Source organism: Heterocephalus glaber, unplaced genomic scaffold, assembly GCF_053883595.1.
Source record: "Heterocephalus glaber isolate CG9 unplaced genomic scaffold, H.glaber_assembly_v1.0 deba00001569, whole genome shotgun sequence".
Lineage (NCBI taxonomy): Eukaryota > Metazoa > Chordata > Mammalia > Rodentia > Bathyergidae > Heterocephalus > Heterocephalus glaber.
The window spans coordinates 10233576-10253162 of NW_028258354.1; the positions used below are offsets into that span (position 1 = coordinate 10233576).

The window sequence follows — 19587 nt, forward strand, 5'->3', positions numbered from 1 at the left end:
ACCAAGCAGGCTTTTGTGTGATGCTCAGAATTGTTGCTGGGGTGATTAGAGATGATAAAAAGAAGGTGGGGAGAACCAAGGCCAGGTGGGCTGATGTCTCTCATTAGCCATGAGTGAGAGACAGAGATAACCTTTGTAATGCTCAGATTAGGAGCTTGGGCTTTGACCATAGGAAAGGGCTTCTCTGCTTACTGTGTGACCCAGGTCAAATGTTCTAACTTCTCTAAGTTTCAATTGTCTTCATTAATAAAAGCACAGAAAGTACAGTACCTGGCTTATAGGATTGTTGGGAGGGATAATACATAAAATGTACAAATATATGATGTGCTTCACCAGTCTTAACCACAATGCTTAACCACAAAGTAAGCATCCAGTAAATGTTAACTGTAGCACCCTTGCCTCCTCATGCACATGCACACCTGCCACATAGACTAACTCCTGGGGCTCCTGTATCTATCTTCGAGAAAGAGAAAGACAATTCACTTCTATTAAGTATTTCTCTCTTTTTTGATGAAATTTATTGGTACATTTTAGGTCTACAATACAGTTACATTCATCGTTGGGATCTTGTACCTGTACATGAGTATCTTGGTTCCTATTTTTGATCATTCCCCTGCCCTCCCTTTACTCCCTCTACCCTTCCCTATTTACAAAGACTTGGTTTCCCTTTTTTTCTTTTCTCATGTTTTTTTTTCTTTTCCCTTCTTTCCTTTCCCCTACCCCCAACTTCCCCTATTCCTTTAGACAATTTTTTCCTATTTCAATTATCAATTATACATTTTGATTCTTATTTACACTTTCAGTTTTTTGCACCAGAGAAACTATTCGGTATTTACACATGTGCATCCTATTTATTTCACTTAAGAGTATGTCCTCAATGTGCATCCATTTAGCTATAAATGTCTCTAGTTTCTCATTCTTTATGGCTGAGTAGTAATCTGTTTTATAAAAAAACCACACCTTCTTTATCCAGTCTCCAGTTGATGGGCATTTGGGCTGTTTCCAAATTTTAGCTCTTACAATCTGTGCTGCTATAAACGTGGGTGCATATATATCACTGTGGTATGATGCTTATAATTCTTTTGGGAAGATCCCCAGCAGTGGAATAGCTGGGTCAAATGGGACCTCTAATCCTAGTTCTTTGAGGTATCTCCATATTGATTTTCACAGTGGTTGCACCAGTGTGCTCTCCCACCAACAATGGAGAAGCGTTCCTTTCTCACCACAGGCCCTCCAGCATTTGTTGTTGGTTGATTTCTTAATAGCAGCCATTCTTTCTGGAGTGAGGTGGAATCTCAGTGTTGTTTTCATCTGTATCTCTCGAATGACCAGTGATTTTGAACATTTTTTTCATATGTTTATTTGCTGCTTTTACTTGTTTGTCTGAGAAATATCTATTCATTTTGGATGCCCATTTTTGGAGTGGGTCTTTATATTTGAGGGGTCTGATTTTTTTTGAGTTCTTTATATATTTTAGATAGTAGACCTTTGTCTGAAGAACAGCTGGTAAAATTTTTTTCCCACATTGTAGGTTGTCTCTTAGCTCTGTTGGTGGTTTCTCTTGCAGTGGAGAAGCTTTTTAGTAAGATGAGATCCCAGTTGTTGATTCTTTGTGCTAGTTCCCATGATACTGAGGATTTGTTCATAAAGTCTTTTCCCATGCCAAGGTCTTCGAGAGTTCTACCTATTCTATCTTCCAACAGATTTGGTGTTCTGTTTTAATATTTAGATATTTGATGTATTTTGATTATAGTTTAGTGCACGGTGGAAGATATGGTTCTAGTTTTAAAATCTGGCAAGTGGAAAGCCAGTTTTTCCAGCACTATTTATTTATTTATTTATTAAAATAAGACAACATTTATTGACACTGAATATCTGGTATGCATTTTGACAGTTTAAAACTATATAAACTGAAAATTTTAGATCTAGCTTACAAATCCATTTATTGTTTAGGTTTATTACCCTAAATGTAACAATTTTAGATTTCATATTCTTAGTTTTAGTCATTAAATCTTTCTTACAATTATCTCCCTATTCTATTTAATTTTTCTGTTGGATGCAGTAAATCATTCATAAAAATCTTCAGAGGAGGTTCTTTGTTGATATACTTTTTTTTTGGTACTGAGGATCGAACTCAGGACCTTCCGCTTGTGAGGCAGGAGCAGTGTCATTGAGCTAAAGCCCCCGGCCCTATCGATATACTTTCTTAACCCTTTAGTATCTGAGGCTGTCTTCCAGTTGCCTTCATACGCAAATACTAATTTGGAAGGGTATATAATTCTTGGTTCAAAGTTATTTTCCCTTAAAACTCTGTAAATGTTCCATTGTCTTCTGGTATTTAGAATCGTAAGAGAAAAACCTGAGGTCAGTCTGACTTTTGCCTCTTTATATGTAACCTGTTTTCTCTGGATACTTGCAAAATTTTTTCTTTATGCTTGAAATTTAAAAGTCACAAGGATATGCCTAGGTGTTGCTTTCTTCTACTTAAATTTTAAAGGTACCCTGTGAGCCTTCTTCATTTTCAGGTCTACTTCATTCTTCAACTCTGGAAAATTTTCTTCAGTTAGCTCCATAATTATTGTTTCAGCTTCATTTGCTTTGTCTTCTCTTTCAGGTTTTCCTATTACACATAGATCGTATCTCCTGGACAAGCCCTCTACATCTCTCCTTTTCTCTTCTTTCCTCATCTTATTTCTTTGGCCTTTTCCTCTGCATTCTGTGAGAATTTCTCTTATTTTCCATTTACTTGAGAAATTTTATGTTGTAACCGACCATTTTTCTGTGCTTCCTTTAAACAGGCCTCGATCTCTTCCATGTGGTCGCACAACACCTGCTTTACAACTAAGACAGGATGGGTAAGGAATTCTCTATTACTAAAGCCAATAATTTCTGCAAGTCTGCTGTAGATCAGTAGACTGCAATAGTTCAGTACATCAGTATCAAGAGGAGGCCTTTTCTCAATTAGCTCTATTCCTTTCTTCTGAATGAACTGCAGTCTTATGACCTTTTCAATGGCTTTTCCCAATGGGGTCCAAGCGATCCTCCCAAGCACCGAAGTTGAAGAACCTCCAGCACTATTATTTATTTATTTATTTATTTATTTATTTATTTATTTATTTATTTTGGGTACCATGTTTCGAACTTGGGTCCTTGTGCTTGCGCAGCAGGCAGTGAAACCACTGAGCTAAATCCCCAGCCCTCCAGCACTATTTATTAAAGTGGCTAGTTTTCTTCCAGTGAAGGTGTTTGGTTCCTTTGTCAAAGATAAGGTGGCTGAGTATGTCTGGAGTTGTTTCTGCATCTTCTAATCTATTCCATTGATCCTTGAGTCTGCCTTTTTTTGCCAGTACCATGCGTTTTTATCACAGTAGCTTCATAGTATAATTTCAAGTCAGATTGTGTTGCTTCTGGCCTGGCCTTTCTTGCCCAGAATTACTCTTGCCATTCTAGGGCTCTTGTGCTTCTAAATGATTTTTGAATTGTTTTTGCTAATTCTGTGAGATATGCTATTGGTATTGCATTATATCTGTATAACAGTTTTGGAAGTATGGCCCTTTTCACCATATTGGTTCTTCCTACCCAAGGACAAGGGACACCTTTCCATTTTCTGATATCCTCTTTGATCTCCTTTTTTAGAGTACTGTAGTTTTCAATGTAAAGGTCTTTTACTTCCTTCATTAGATTGATTCCTAGGCACTTCATTTTTTTGGATGCTATTATAAAAGGTGTTGTTTCCTTAATTTCTTTCTCAGTGAGTTTGTTATTTGTTACAGGAATGCTATTGATTTTTTTGTATCCAGCTATACTACTTAACTTAGTTATTAAATCTAGAAGTCCTGTGGTGGAGTTTTTAGGGTCTTCTATATAGAGTATCATGTCACCTGCAAATAATGATAATTTAACTTCTTGTTTCCTATCCTTATTCCTTTTATTTCTTTTGTATAATTGCTCTGGCTAATGTTTCCAGAACTATATTTAGCAGTTAAACTATATTTAACTATCTTTAACAGTGGTAATAGTGGGGATCCTTGTCTTGTTCCTAATTTTAGAGTGAAAGCTTTTAGTTTTTGTCCCTTTAGTATGATACCCTTTTGTTTGTCATAGATGGCTTTATCAGATTGAGTTAAGGACCTTCTATTCCAATTTTCTGTAGGGTTTTTAAAAAATCATGAATGGGTGTTGGACTTTGTCAAATCCTTTTACTGTGTCTGCAGAGATGATCAGGTGGTTTTTGTTCTTGGTTCTGTTGCTGTGGTATATTACATTTATTGATTTGTGTATATGTTGAATCATCCCTATATCCCTGGAATGAATCCCCCTTGCTCATGCTGTATAACCTTCTTCTTTTTTTTTGGTACTGGGGATCAAACTCAGGTCCTTGCCCTTGTGAGGCAGGCAGTGGAACCACTGAGCTAAATCCCTGGCCCTAACCTTCTTGATAATTTGCTGCATTCTGTTTACCAGTATCTTATTGAAGATTTTTGTGTCTAAGTTCATTAAAAAGATTGACCTGTAGTTGTTTTCTTTGGTTGGATCCTTCTCTGGTTTTGGTATCAGGGTAATGCTTGCTTCCAGGAATGAATTTGGGATGAATTTCAATTTCATTGAAGAGTTTGAAAAGTAGCATCTTTAGGTCTTCTCTAAATTTCTTGTAGAATTCAGCAGTGAATCTGTCTGGGCCTGGACTTTTCTTTGTTGGTAGGTTTTTAATTACATCTTCTTGATTATTGTCTATCTCCTTTTTTCTGGATGTAAATTCTTTGAGAGAAGGATACTGCCTGTTTTACGTCACTGTATCTGTACAGCATAAAAGGGTCTCTGCCAGAGTGAGTGCTCTAGTTGGAGAATGAATGAATGAAAATCTAAGAGGTAGAGAGTCAGTTTGGAAAGGAAATTTGAACCTGAGTTGAGGTTAACAGAACTCAGACACATTCAGCAGATAATTGGAAATTGTGGGTTTTTTTGTTTGTTTGTTTGGTTTTTTTTGGTACTGGAGATCGAACTCAGGACCCTGAGCCTGCAAAGTAGGTGGCAGAACCACTGAGCCAAACCCCCGGCCTGATAATTGGAAATTCTGATATTCAACTTACTCATTCATTCAAAAATTATCACCTAACCACCCAATCTGTGCCAGCTACCACATGAGTGCTTTAAATATAGATTTGGCTTTCATCCTCAAATGTCCAAGCCAAGGAACTGAATTTTCAGACCAACTTCTCAATTTCTGCTGCCAATTTGCTGTGTGGGTTGGACCACGTCACTTAACCTCTCTATGTATGAAGTAGGTTAGTTGATATTCCATCACCTCCCAGGAAAGTTGTAAGGATTAATTGGCATTTATAGAGTGCTTTGTGATCCAGAGATGAAAGGTCTTCTGTTTCTGCCAAATTGCATGATTACAGTAGTGTGGTGGGATGAATGATTTAGAGCTTATGAAGGACTTTGAAGATGAAAAGAAACTTAGTCTTATTATGATTTCTTTTAGCTTCTAGGCAGCACTGACCTCAAAGTTTATATGTCTCTGAGTCTTTCCGGCACCACTAGGATTTTGTGTCTTTCTCTTGTTCTTCCCAAGAAGTTATATTGGCCTTCAGATTTTTTTTTTTTAGTTTGCATAATTTTTAATAGAAAAATACAAAGCAGTATCAGCATTATAGAAACACAATTCCAAGGAACCTAGGGCTAAAGAAAGAGGAGAAAGAAGGTATGAAATAGATTTTTGTTTGATCCTCTCATTTCTGGACTTATATCCAATCGCTCACTGATCGTTGGCACTAAGGAGTCTATTAAAAGACAGAGTGGCCCTTCACAAAATAAAGTCACATAGTAACCAACTAAAAGTGTGACTTGAGGCATCAATTTGTTGGATATTAGATTTAGAAAATATATTCAGGGTCATCAACACTGGAAACAAGTTAAAACTACCTCATATGAGAGACAAAATATTGACCTATATTCTGTGCCTTTCTAGAGACTTCTTCTCTCTTGAAAGCCCCACAGGGGAGTAGAAAGACCCCATCTGGTAATAAAAGACCTCCCACAACCTCTTTCTGGGTTTCAGGACTGGGGAGGTGATGAGCACCATTGAAAAGCACCTAGATCAGGGCCATAGTTTAAAGAAAAATTTTGGGTTCTGGGACGGGGGTAACAAAAACTATGGGGAATCTGCCCTAGATAATCTCAGTTGAAAGGAGTCATTCCCCCCGCCCCGTCCGCCCATTTGGGTGGTAAATTTGAGATGGACAGTAATGGTATTTAGAAAAGAGCATATGGTGCAGTACCCCAAGATTTGTTCTTCCTCCTCTTCTTACATATGGGGCCCAGAGCCACGGCCCAACTTGTCCTATGCAAGGGAGAGGGCTACAAAGGAGGGTGAAGGGTTTAGACGGTGGGTGTCTTCTGAGTCCACCTTTGCTGTAGACATTTATGTGGGGTTTCTGAGATGGAAGGACTTGATCCTGGAGATGATATACCCAGATAGGACCTTGATTAGATCCATATCTCTGCCCAAAAGAAACCCATAAGAAAAGAAGAAAATTTCAATTTCTCAATGCCAGAAGGGAAGTAAAACAGGTCTTTATTAGTTCTTTTAAAATCTGACTGATGGACAGAGATCATTAACTTTATTTGGCTAATTTTTTTTTTTTTGTACCAGAGATCAAACTCAGGACCTTGTGCTTGTGAGGCAGGCATGGCACCACTGAGCTAAATCCCTGGCTTGGCTAGTCTTGATCCTTCCCACTTTCCCTTTTTCTCTTTCCACTTCATTTGTTCAAGTACAGGGGTCTCATTTTACTGTATTCTTTCAGAATGCATAGTAGTCGGTAGTGGCCAGGAGGTAGAACATGACTTGACCAATATATTGCTCCACTTTGTAGTATATTTACGTGGGAATGAGCAGCTGGCTTTTGAAAAACACAAAGCTTATACAATTCAAGTCAATGACAGCAAAATAATACAGCCTCCCTGAGACGCATTTCTGGAAATTCTTATCACTATAAAACTTGCTATTCTGCTAAGGTTAAAATAAAAGCTGTAATTCTGTGTCTTGCCACATGCACAGGCATTTCTGGCCAGAATAATTTGTGTGTGAAGGATGTGTGTCTGTGTGCCAAGTGGAGAAAGTGCCCATGATCAGTGAGAGTGGGTGTACGAGGAAAGTTTTCATCTATTTCAGAAACTTTCAGTAATTCACAAACAGGCAAGCCATTCAGTAATATAATTGAGTTTTCCATTTCTAAACAGTGATATAACAATATTGTAGCTTGATCCAAAATTCTGTCCCAGAATGTCCCATTTCTTGGCAGTTATTTTAAATGGCACAACTCAGCTTTATTGGATATGGAGAATATTTCTCTATCCAGTGGTTTCTGAAGTCATAAGATTGCTTGATGAAGGTGCTTTGTGAAAACACTGCCTTTTTAAATTAATTAAGTTTATTTATTGGTACATTTTAGGTATACAATATAGTTACACGCATCATTGGGATCTTGTACCTTTACATGATGTATCTTCGTTCTTATTTTTTCCCTATTCCCCTGCCCTACTTCCTCCCCTTCCTCCCTTCCCTATTTACAAATAATTTGTTTCCATGTTTTTCCTTTTCTCACATTTTTTCTTTTCCCTACTTTCCTTTCCCTTATCCCTCCCATTCCTCCTATTCCTTTAGACCTTTTCTTCCTATTTCAATTATCAATTATAATTTTGATCCCTTAATTACACTTTCGGTTTCTCACACTAGAGAAACTATTCGGTATTTACACATGTGTGTCCTATTTATTTCACTTAAGAGCATGGCCTCAATGTGCATCCACTTAGCTATAAATGTCTCTAGTTTCTCATTCTTTATGGCTGAGTAGTAATCCATTTTATAAAAAAACCACATCTTCTTTATCCAGTCCCTAGTCGATGGGCAATTGGGCCATTTCCAAGTTTTAGCTTTACGAACTGTGCCACTATAAACATGGGTGAGCATATATCACTGTGGTACGATGCTTATAATTCTTTGGGGAAGATACCCAGCAGAGGAATTGCTGGGTCAAATGGGACTTCCAATCCTAGTTGTTTGAGGTATCTCCATACTGATTTCCACAGTGGTTGCACCAGTCTGCACTCCCACCAACAATGGAGAAGGGCTCCTTACTCCCCACAACCCCACTGGCATTTGTTATTGGTTGATTTCTTGATAGCAGCCATTCTTTGTGGGGTGAGGTGGAATCTCAGCGTTGTTTTCATTTGCATCTCTTGAATGACCAATGCTGCCTTGTTTTAAGAAAGTATTAATCAGCTTTTATAGTTATCTTTCCTCTGTATTTGTGTTACTATGTTGCTCTGGGTGTAGCTAGAGTTGCACGACTTTTAAAGCACAGTTTTTATATTTATTGTTGCATTATTTTTTGTCTCTAAGGATTGTTCCCAGTAGTCTTCTGTATATTTTGTTTTTGTTATGTCTGATTCTAATTTTATCCAGGGACTGTTGTAGTTTGATTGGTTTAAATCACAGGAAGGATATGTGCCAAATTAAAGGCTTGTTGGTAATTTTTTTGATGCTGTACTTTTAACTCTCTCCTCTTGCTGAGAAAAAAATAGGTTTTATGAGAATGTATATTTTAAAACTATTGTTATGCATGACTTCAGAAGAAGTCTGAGAATGCTGCAGGATAGGACAGGGCCCAGGGATCATTTGGAAGAGAAACATAAAAATGAAATATTAATACAATTGGGCACTACCTTAAAGGAGTTTGTTCTCCAGAAAATAAATGTTGCCAAATTTCATTTCTTTAAGTCCACGGTCTAACATAGTTGAAATCTCTGCCTTTGTTATTTGATTTTAGGCCTAAGAAGTCACTAGAGAGGTAGGGCATCTGGTTTTACAATGGATTTTATTTATTGGTTGTGGTCAGGTTGGAGATCTCTGGGAAGCAGGCAGTTCCCAGTAATTGCAGATTTTAGATGTTACTTATTGCCTCATTTAAAGCACCAGTTATTTAATCAGAGTTCAGTAGCTGCCTGACTGTCCACAGGTGTAGCACAGTGTATCATTATTCTTATGAAGAGTCTGTCAGAAAATTTTTTCAGTACACATAGAAAGAAAATCCCATAAATTACAGTTGGAGTGGGAAGTGTAGTTTGGCTAGCCAGCTAGGCTTGACTGCATATTAGAATAGGAATCTTAATTTTGAATTAAATGATAAGATACAAGGGATCTATAACTATTGAAATTAGTGGCATCGGTTTGTGTGGCTGCTGTTTTCTGGGAAGAGCATGAGTAGGGTTTATGAGATTTACCCAAACAGCCACAACCCTAAAAAGCAGAGTACTTTTTCCTAATTGAATGACTCAGTCTTCCCTGCACTGTGGACCAGGCCAGCAGTCACCCAGGGAGGAATGCCAGCCCACTGTACTGATTTGTTGTGAACTTGAATTGAGAGAAGGGATCACATGCAGATTTGTAAAAGCCTGGGCAGGTGGTGTAAGTGGATAAAGGAAGCGAGGTAGTGGAAACATGATGGGTACCTCAGAAGTGAACCTCCTTTCCAAAGGGGTCCAAGTTTTTGCCAAACAACAGTGAAGCCCACCTGCTGAATGTTTCTTTATCTCCCGGTGTTTAAATGTCAGCAACTAAATCAAAATTTTGAAGAATATTGAACAAAGCCCACAATTTATGTTTGCAGAGCAGATTTGACCACAATCATTTGGGTTGCTAACTTTCTGCTAGAGCAGCAGCAAGCAAACTCAAAGCTCCATTTTCAGAAAATAAAGTTCTCTTCTATTTCTTTTTCGGTACCAGGGGTCGAACTCAGGACCTTGCACTTGCAAGACAGGAGGCAGAACCACTGAGCTAAATCCCTGGCCCTACAGTTCTATTCTAAAAGGAAATTCATAGATAACATAACTAACACACATAACTGACACAACAATTTATTTTAAATTATTTTAAATTAATTTTATTGGTACATTTTAGGTATACAATATAATGACATTCATCATTGGAAATTTGTACCTTTACATAATCTCTCTTGGTTCTTATTTTTTATCCATTTCTGCCCTCCCTTCAACCCCTCCATCCTCCCTATTTACAAAGACATTATTTCCATTTTTTCATTTTCTCATATTAATTTCATTCCCTTCTTTCCTTTCCCCTACCCCTCCCACTTCCCCTTCCCCTTTGCCCCTTTTCTTCCTATTTCACATTATTATACCTTTTAGTCCTTATTTACACTTTTAGTTCTCACACTAGGGAAACTATTCAGTATTTACATGTGTGTCCTATTTATTTCACTTGAGTATCACCTTAATGTGCATCCATTTAGCTATAAATGTCTCTAATTTCTCATTTTTTTATGGCTGAGTAGCACTCCATTTTATAAAAAAAACACATTTTCTTTATCCAGTCTCCAGTTGATGGACAATTGGGCTGCTTCCAAGTTTTAGCTATTACAAATTGTGCTGCTATGAACATGAGTTCGCTTATATCACCATGGTATGATTCTTTTAATTCTTTGGGGAAGATACCCAGCAGGGGAATAGCTGAGTCTAATGGGACTTCCAGTCCTAGTTCTTTGAGGTATCTCCATACTGATTTCCACAGTGGTTGCACCAGTTGACACTCCCACCAGCAGTGGAGGAGGGTTCCTCTTTCCCCACAGCCCCGCCAACATTTGTTATTGATTGATTTCATGATAGCAGCCATTCTTTCTGGAGTGAGGTGGAATCTCAGTGTTGTTTTCATTTGCATCTCTCGAATGACTAGTGATGTTGAACCCTTTTTCATATGTTTATTTGCTATTTCTACTTCTTTGTCTGAGAAATGTCTGTTCATTTCAGATGCCCATTTTCAGATTGGGTCTTTAAATTTGGGAGGTCTAATTTTTTTAAGTTCTTTATGGATTCTAGATAGTAGACCTTTGTCTGAAGAACAGCAGGTGAAGATTTTTTCCCACATTGTGGATTATCTCTTCACACTGCTGGTGGTTTCTCTTGCTGTGCAGAAGCTTTTTAATAAGAAGAGATCCCACTTGTTGATTCTTTGTGCTAGTTCAAGGGCAACTGAGGTTTTGTTCATAAAATCTTTTCCAACACCAGTGTCTTCAAGAGTTCTACCTAACCTCTGTTCCAGCCAGTTCAACGTTTCTGTTTTAATGTTTAGATCTTTAATCCATTTTGATTTTAGTTTAGTGCATAGTGAGAGATATAGGTCTAGTTTTAATCTTTGGCGAGTTGAAACCTAATTTTTCCAGCACCATTTATTAAACACTCTCCAGTGAGAGTGTTTGGATCCTTTGTCAAAGATGAGGTGGCTGGGTTTCTGGAGTTGTTTCTGGACCTTCTAATGTGTTCCACTGGTCCTCAGTTCTGTTTCTTTGCCAGTACCATGCTGTTTTTATCACAGTAGCTTTGTAGTATAGTTTCAGGCTGGGAATTGTGATACCCCCTGCTATGTCTCTGATGCCTAGAATTGCTTTTGGTATTTTAGGTCTCTTCTTGTTCCAAATGAATTTTTGGATTGTTTTGTCAAGGTCTGTGAAGTATGCTCCTGGGATTTCGGTTGGGATTGCATTGCATCTATATAGCAGTTTTGGAAGTATGGCCATTTTCACTATATTGATTCTTCCTACCCAGGAGCAAAGGATGTCTTTCCATTTTCTAATATCATCTTCAATCTGTCTTTTTGGAGTGCTGTAGTTTTCAGAGAAGAGGTCTTTGATTTCTTTTGTTAGGTTGATTCCTAGGTCTTTCAGTTTTTTGGATGTTATTGTGAAAGCAATTGTTTGCCCTATTTTTCTCTCAGTGAGTCTGTTGTTCGTGTAGAGGAAAACTATTGATTTTGTAACACACATAATTTAAAAAATAGTGAATATGCTGATTTAACTGTAATATAAAGGAAGAAGCAACAGAAAAGAAACTTATAATAAAGATGTATATTTTTATATGTATACACGTAGATGTGACTGTACTAAAAGTCAAAAAAGCTCCTGTCAATTTACTAACTGCTCCCTTGGGGGCAGGATTATCATGGAAAATCACAAAGCTAGCAAATTCTTCCTCATAAAGACCAATCTTGCTTCCTTAGATGTTCTGCTCATCAATCTTAACTCTGTCCTCTTCTTAGTGATACATAGGTCACATTTCATTTTGCTTCATGGGGAAACTCTCCAAAGATGTGATGAGTCTCCTCCTCCACACACACCCTTCTCAGACCAGATCATTCCATCTCTCTGGCCCAGTTCCCTCAGCTGTTCCTGTTCTAGATATAGTTCACCTCCTAATGAGCTGCTTCTGGAGCCCTGCCTCTGTCATTCTCTTTTTCATAAGCCTGGGACCTCTGCTCAGGGTCTGAGTCCATCCTGCATGACAGGCCATGTCAGAGCTGCCCAACCCTTTTCCTCCCCAGCCCAGCCAGGGGATATTTATATTAGAATGCCTTGAGTTGTGTGGTTCCTTGGGGTAGCCACAGCCACTCTTGATGTCATGGTGAGTTAGGCAGGTGTATCGGTTACATTTTCTGTTGATGGGACCAAATAACTGACATACACAACTTAAAGGGGGAGGGGTTTATTTTTACTCACAGCTTTAGAGACTTCAGTCCACAGTCAGCTGACTCCAAGGCAGAAACATCATGGTGGAAAGGCATGGTTGGAGCAAAGCTACTTAGTTAATGGCAGCCAGGATGCAGAGCAGAGGAACAGTGCCAGAGAGCAAGGGGTCCAGTACCAGATACAGCACCCAAGGTCATGTTTCCATGACACACCCAGACCCACTGAGAAGTGTGCTTTACTAGTTCCCTAGGCAGTTCACAAGCCAGTAAAGTTGACAATCCAGCTTAACTGCCATAGCAGGAAAGCCCCTGTTCTGTGTGTTGGGCTCGCATTGTATTACACTGTAGCATCTGAAATGCAGATAAGCTCTAAAGATCTTTGCATTTTCACTAATGGAGTTAACTGTAGCACATCTCTTTGGTTGTTTCAGTGGGTTTTTTGTTGCTTACATCACCTACTGAGTGTTGACAGCAATGATGGAACAAGTCAGCAAGTTTTCAGGGTGCTGCTGTGGAGCTGTGGAGATGGGACCTTTAAAAGAGGTATGGGGAGCTGTCAAAATCAGTTTTTTTATCTTTGTCTTAATGGAGACTGTTTCTATCTCACTTCGCATCAACTTCAACATGAAACTCAATCTCTTATATTTATAAAACATGAAAGATTTCCTGATTTTATTATGGATTTACTTAAGATTTCCTGACTTTATTATGGAAACAGTAGAGTGGTGGATACTAAGGGTAAGAGGAGATAATGGGTTAAAGGGCACAGACTTGTTATTATGAGATAAGTAATTTCCGGGGATCTGATGTGTAGCACAGTGACTCTAGTTAATAGTACTGTACTGAATACTTAAAATTTGCTAAAAGAGTCAACCCTAAGTATTGTCACCACAGCACACAAATATAACTATGTGAGGAGATAGATACAATAATGTATATATCAGAAGATCACCATATGCACCCTGAACATGTGCCATTTTAATTATCAATTAAACCTCAACAAAGCTGAAAAAGATCCCCCCAAAAAACAAGTAAAATGAATTCATATGTTTAAGCTTTAAACATTCTTTTGGGGGTCAAATAGGAATTGACAATTACACAGTATATACATCTTTGTCATTTTATCATCTTATCCCCTCCTTCATCTCCTCATTCTTTCCTCCTGGATTGCCTGTGAAACTTTAAAAATACACTCTTCTTTGATGTAGAATACTTAACTGTCATTTCTGTAGCTCTGCTTCTAGCCAGCATATTGGATCTACTCAGGTGAAGGGGATGAATTGAGGAGAGAGGAGAGAGGAGAGTATCTTATGGGGGCATTCCAGTCTTTGTTCAAATTATTTTTCAGACTAAAATATTCCCTTACTTAAAATAGATTCTTATGACAGCTGTAAGAATAATATTTTTCTCTGTTTCAACAAATGATTTATGTGTTTTATTCTATCCACTTCTGGAAGGAATACATATTTATTACCTATTTATGTAATTTCCCACATCCATTGAGTGAGTACTTGCTCTGTGCTAGGCAAGCGGCTCAGTACCAGGATGCATGGGCCTTACTTACCTCAAGGAATTGACATTTTGGTGGCAGGATGTAAAGATTCAAGTCAACCTAGCATGCTGTGATAGCAGTGCCATTGGATGTTAAGGATGCACAAAAGAGGACTATGTACTCTGGTCTTCAGAGATGGGGGAGGTTCTGGCAGACAGAACCAATCTTTTAAGACTAGCAGGAGTTAGCCAGGTGAAGGGGGAGGGCAAAGGAATTCCATTGAGGAGCATGTGCAAATGGATAGAGTGGAACCTGACACCCATGGCAGAGGTAATCAGTCTTAGATGACCATCAGGGATCTTCCTGTGAAAGCTGAATACCTCCAACTGTGCTTCGTCTTACCAACAAAGGTCCATGTCAATTGTGTGTGCCATTTCGTCAACAGAGACTTTGCCCTTAGAAGAGGACTCTGCTTTTATTAAGAACTTTGCCCTTATTAAGAACTTTACTGTTATCAATTTCCCTTCAAATTTCTGTTCTTCCTCTTCTTGCTGTTTTGGCAGCCTATAAGGCACTGGAGATATGTGAATAGGCTCATATCTGGGTTGATAAAAAGGGTTCTCGGCTGTGGGTTTACTCATGGTAGAGCTATTCTTTTAGCATTTTCTATTCTGATGACTTGAAGTTCTAGGTCCATATCCTATTTGTCACACTTTCAGCTGTCTGCCCTTGGACAAAGTGTTTAATCCTTTTGATTTTAAGTTTCTTTGCATATAAATTGGGGATAGACTAGTACCTACCTTAGATAGTTTCAATGTGAGGTGTTGCCTGGTATAGGAAAAGTATTTAACAAATGATGGCTTTTGACCTAATCCTTCTTAAGAGCCCACTGAAGCCCATGCACTGAATACAGAAATATGGCTATAGAATTTTGTTCCAATGTGGGGAAAAATTGTTGCAAATTGGGTAAATGTGAACGGAAATGAAGAAAATCTTCAAAGAAAGGCTAGTCTCATCCTCGTTCTATCACCAAAATAAGACAATAATAAAGGGAGTTGATAGGCCTCAGTGTCCCCCTCTGTGAAATGAAGTTTGAATTCAATGCCAGTTTAAGTCTCTTTCAATCTATAGCATTTCTAGAGGGGGTGTAGCCCAGTGGTAGAGTATGTGCTTAGCATGCACAAGGCCCCAAGGTTGATCCTCCACACTCTCCATCTGGAACATTTCATTCCTTTCAGTTTCCAGAATACTGCTAATAAAGGCCTATCAATTATAAAGGTACAAAAGTTCTAAATTATTGGTAAGATCCTAGGAAGTTTTAAAGACTTCTTGATTCCAGATGTATTAAATCAGATCACAAGGGAGTGGTCACTCTGCAGGGCAGACAGAGTTGAGCATTTATATGACTGGCTAGAGTATGAGTCCTGTCTTTGATTTTAACTTAAACATCATTTATAGTAAGTTACTAAGGTTGGAGAATTAGATGTCAAAAGTTAGTATTAAGAGTTGGTTTTGCTTTAAACTCTTTGTCTTTTATTGTGAGCAAACAATTAGGCTTTTTGAGATGTATGCCATTGCTAGTCTTTGAGTTTCCTTTACCAAAATATTCATAGCATAAAGATGTATGTTGCCAATTATGTTTTTAATTAGAGTAGAAATATGTGTAAAGCTCTTTCACAGAAATGCATACTAAATCTGTTTTAGAGAAACTTACTTGTAAGACATTTTCTTTGCACCCAATTCTAATTCAGTCTTTGGCCCCCACTCAAGAGAAGCCACTACAATGAAATATTTTCTGACACTATGTGGAAATAGCTGTCCTTGATGTGTGTATCCTTATTTATGCCAGTGTTCCTAAAAACTTCCACAAATAAAAACTGGGGTTTTTTCAATGAAAAATATCTCAAAATGGAATAGGGACATATGTCATGTTGACCCAAAAATAGCATGTTATAATGAGCCCAACATGGGAGAAAGTTTAAAGGCTCAAGTCTTCACAGGAAATACTTGCTGATTTTACTTCACTATAATTGGAGGAGAAAACAAAATGGTATTTTAGCATGAAAATTTCCTAATGTGTACTTATTGAACTTCAGTATGTGTGGTCTGCTAAAAGAATTTCACAGCAGAAATTTTACAAATCACACATGCACACACACACATTTTAGAGAGATAACTATATAACTTAGTAGCTTGCTTTTTCACTTTATTATTATACAGTAGACATCCTTGTCAAAATTTTGATCTCTGTAATTTTAATGACTATATGGTATTTCTCATTATGGATATATTATAATTTACTTAACCAATCCCTTATTTCTGGACGTACAGGTTGTTTCCAACTTGTCCTATGCTATACAACACTGCAATGAACATCCATGTTCACATATCTTTCTTTCTTGGTATATTTATTTCCCAGGAGTGAATTCAAACAAGTGGAATTACTAGGTCAAACAATGTTCATAATTTTAAGGACTTTGAGACATATCACCAAATTGTATTGAAGGCTGTATTTATACTCCTGCTGAGATAGTTATTTCTTGTGCACCAAATTCCTTTCAGCAATGCCCAAGTATCATCTTCTGAATTATTTGAAATCCAAAGTACAAAAATCTCCTCTAATAACTCAGCAAATAACTTCCAAACTCCTCAAGCTCATCTTGCAAGGTAAAATGCTAGACAGAGCTGGACACATATTGAAGCAACAAGAACAAAGGCCAGAAAGATGGAGAAAGAAGTTGTTGACAATGGGCTTAGAAAAAAATCAATATTGGTTTGCTTGCCAGTGTCCAAGAACAATGAACTTCTTCCTAAAGACCTATTGAAATTGAAAGGAAAGGAAAACTAGAAATTCTATTTACAATTCTAAGTCCTACGTTTGAAATTGGCAGCACTGAGCCATTCCAGATGGCTTTGTCCATTCTTTTGAACCTACCTTTTGATCTTATTTAAATTTCCTCCTCATTTCACCTGTTCTGGGTTTATTGCTTGGAAAACAAGCAGGTGAATATATTAGCTCCTCCTTAAGGCACCACTAGACTACAGGAAATTTATGTTCAGGTCAGGAGTCATATAACATGACTACATGCTGCACATTTATGAGCAAGTTAAGCAACAGGGAATTTTATCCTGGGATTTACGACACAACCTCGTAGCAGGCACATTGTGAGGTTGAGAGGAGGCTTAAACAGGGGGAAAACTCTGCCTGTAGCATTGATTCAATTCTGCAATTGATGGGAAAAACATGTAAGGGTTTCATCTTGGAAACTGCCTGTGAGTTCAGACAAGTAACAGGAAAACATAAATATCCTAAGACAATCATTCCTCCGCTCAGATATTGAAGTTACATATGACTTCAGATGAAGTCTTTGTTTTTTTAGGCATCTGCCTGCAGACCAGAATTATCTATGTGCATTTAATTAGCTATTTTAGTGACCTCTATCTCCATTAATTCCAGGAGAGTGGGGAAAAGGAAAAAGAAGCCTGTGTTGAGTTTTGAAGGCAAGACTTCTACATTCCCTAAAAATCTGACCTACACCTTAGGTAAATGTCCTTATAGCCCATAAAAGCCAGCACAGAGGAGAGTGCCAGCTGCAATCATTTAGCAAAGTCAATGGCTTTCAAAGACCTGCCTTGGAGCAGGTGGAATATACATTAGGACTCCTTTTATTCTTCAAATATTACTTATTTTCAGTGGGGTTCTTATGTAGTCAATAAAGAGAAAATTTGAGGTGTTTGCCCTTTAGCCAGGATGGTTGATTAGTTGTGATGGCTCCAGTGTCACATTCTCACACCCAGAGCTCAGAAAACACTAAACTAGAACTGGGGATCTGCGGAGCAGTTTCTTTAGATCACGCCGAGGTCCATAGGTTTGTAGCTTACTGGCCAGAGTAATTCAATATGATTTGGGCTGCTGGTCCAGTGGTTGCTTAGAAAACTGTTTTCCCAGACTTAGCTGGATTCTCTCTGATTTTTGTTCATCTGGTCAGTGTTTTAATCTATTCAGGGTTCTATAACAAAATATCATAAACTGGGCAGATTATAAACAACAGAACTTTAAAAATTATTTATAGTTTAGATTTCTTATGTAAGAGAAACCAATTTTTCTCAGTTCTGGTGCCTGAGAAGTACAAGATTAAGGAGCCAACCGATCTGATGAGGGCCTGTTGCTGCCTCATAGAGAGACTTCTTGGTGTGTCTATATGACAGAAAGGGCAAAGGGTCTCAGGTCTCTTACAAGAGCACTAACCCCAATCACCTCCCAAAGGACTTGCCTCTAAAAACCATCACTTTGGGTGATGTTATGGTTGTGTTTAAATGTCCCCCCCAAACCTCATGCTTTTTCAGAGTTGGTTGAATCTAGAGTGTGTAATTGATCCATGGTGGAGCTAAGCCTGAGGGCACTAGAATTAAGGGTATGAGGGCTACATGCCCTAAGTAGTCTGAATAAGATAAAAAGGGCAGAAAGACACTGTTAAGTTCTCTTGTTGCCTTTGCTGTGTTCCACAGCCATGAATTGCTGCCCCTCTGCCATGGGCCAATCTGCTTTGGAGTCAACTGATTATCGACTGAAATTTCTACAAACCATGAGCTAAATAAACCCTTTCCCCCTTAACTCTGGGTGTCAGGTATTTTGTCTCAGCAATGAAAGCAAGGTAAATAACACAGGAGAATAGGATTTCAACATATGAATTTCAAGGATGGGGACAAACATTCAGACAAACGTTCAACAATCACCTACACAAAGTACCTTGGTGGATAAACTATGTATGGTCTGGTGGGGGTGTGTGTGTGTGTGCTGAGTAAATTGTATTTCCTAATGACATCTTTGCTTAGGAGTTATAGTTGTTTCTACTGTGAATGTAAATGACTTTGGGGGTGGGAGGAATGGAAGATGAAGGAACTCTTGGGAGTCCATGGATTCTAAGACCAACAGGAGCCTACTGCTGGGAGAAATTGGATCATATGCTTCTGGAAGAGAAGCTTTGCTGGCTTTGCTCTTCAGTGTTCTCTCAGTGTCTGACACATAGCAGGAGCTTACTGTATGTATCATGTTGCCCAAGATTAAGTGGCATGGTGGAGAATCAAATGCCAGTTGTCACGGCAGAAGCTAAGCTTGTCGTCTCGTATATAAATTAAAGTAAAATTAATCCTTTTATGCCCAGTGTTTCATTTTTGGAATGGCACTTAACAATGGAACATAATAAAAAATTTTCTCTTCACATTGTTGTTCCTTGAATTTTTCTAAGTAACATATGTGAATCTCATGAAAAATTCAAAACATTGCAACCTTTGGGATAAATGGGTTAATACAGTGGAAGACAGCCTCCTACAGGGCCTGCCTTGTAGGAGGATCACAACCAAAGGAGTCAGGAAAGAAGAACTAGCCACAGAGATCCCACTGTTGCATTCAACCCTCAAAATAGCCCTGTAATCTGGGCGTTGTCATCATTTTATAAAAAAGCAAGCTGAGACTAAGCAAGTTTGACCTCACAAGATCACATAGCAAGTCAGAAAGTATAACACGAGTCCAGCTTTATCTGACTCTAGTGTGAGT

At 38.2% G+C, this 19587-nt stretch overlaps 1 long non-coding RNA gene across 1 annotated transcript; it reads left to right on the forward strand.

Moving 5' to 3' along the window:
- Window positions 1-1995: 1995 nt before the first annotated feature.
- Window positions 1996-19185, forward strand: LOC147823731 (uncharacterized). The gene is made up of 2 exons (XR_015443399.1): window positions 1996-2855; window positions 12970-19185. It is a non-coding gene; the product is annotated as an uncharacterized LOC147823731 (long non-coding RNA).
- Window positions 19186-19587: the final 402 nt, after the last annotated feature.